Source organism: Triticum dicoccoides, chromosome 3A (assembly GCF_002162155.2).
Source record: "Triticum dicoccoides isolate Atlit2015 ecotype Zavitan chromosome 3A, WEW_v2.0, whole genome shotgun sequence".
Taxonomy (NCBI): Eukaryota; Viridiplantae; Streptophyta; class Magnoliopsida; order Poales; family Poaceae; genus Triticum; species Triticum dicoccoides.
Window position 1 is genome coordinate 736,659,762 of NC_041384.1, and position 1,027 is coordinate 736,660,788.

Sequence of the window (1,027 nt, forward strand, 5' to 3'; positions counted from 1 at the left end):
TATATGCTTTCTGGGTTAGATTTGTTCAAAACTCAACTTTAAAGAGTGTATGTGAAAAAAACATGAGAAGAACTGGTTCTTGACCGTGGCCTACCCCCTCTCTCGGTGCCGGTCAACTTCCTTGACCGGCACCGAGAGAGAACTTTAAAGAGTGTAAATTAAAAAATTAGAAGAATCAGTTGTTGACCGTGGCCTACCCCATCTCTCGGTGCCGGTCAACTTCCTAGACCGGCACCGAGAGAGAACTTTAAAGAGTGTAAAGTGAAAAACATGAGAAGAAGCACTTGTTGGCCGTGGCCTACCCCCTCTCTCGCTGCCGGTCAACTTCCTAGACAGGGGTCACCGGATGGCCCAGGCATATACATGTGACGGCCTCCTTTGAGAGCACGAGAAGTTTCGAGGCCAACAGAGTAAAAGGACCCACACTTCCTGCACAAACCGACACATTCCCTCTCGATACCCATAGACCATCTCGAAGAATGGGCCTAGACTTCATCTGTCATCTCGGGATGACATGCACTAACACGGAGAATCAGTTATTCACCATGGACTACACCCTCTCGATGCCGATGATCGCCCTAGACCGCCGGGGCCACCGGATGGGTGCTCGATCTAGAGACCGCCCGAGGGGGGGGGGGCACCCCTACATGCGTGTGGCCCATGCATATGCATGCCGGGGTGGTGTGCTATTTGAATAAGCACCGCACATCTTTGATGCGGCACGTACCTCACAAACCACAAAAACGGGGCGGGAACATCGAGGACCGGCTGCATTCTTCCGCAAGACAGAGTCTTCGGTGGGTGATAATGTGACAGAACGGGCCTAGACTTGGTCTGTCATCTCGCGATGACATGCACTCGCATGAAGAAGCAGTTATTCCCCGTGGCCTACCCCCTCTCGGTGCCGAACGACGCCCTAGGCCGTCGGGGCCACCAGAGGGTTGCCGGTCTGTAGAACCAGGCGAGGGTCATCTGAAAAATAAAACACAAGACGGTAATTATGATGTGCTAACTTTGTTTGCCAAGA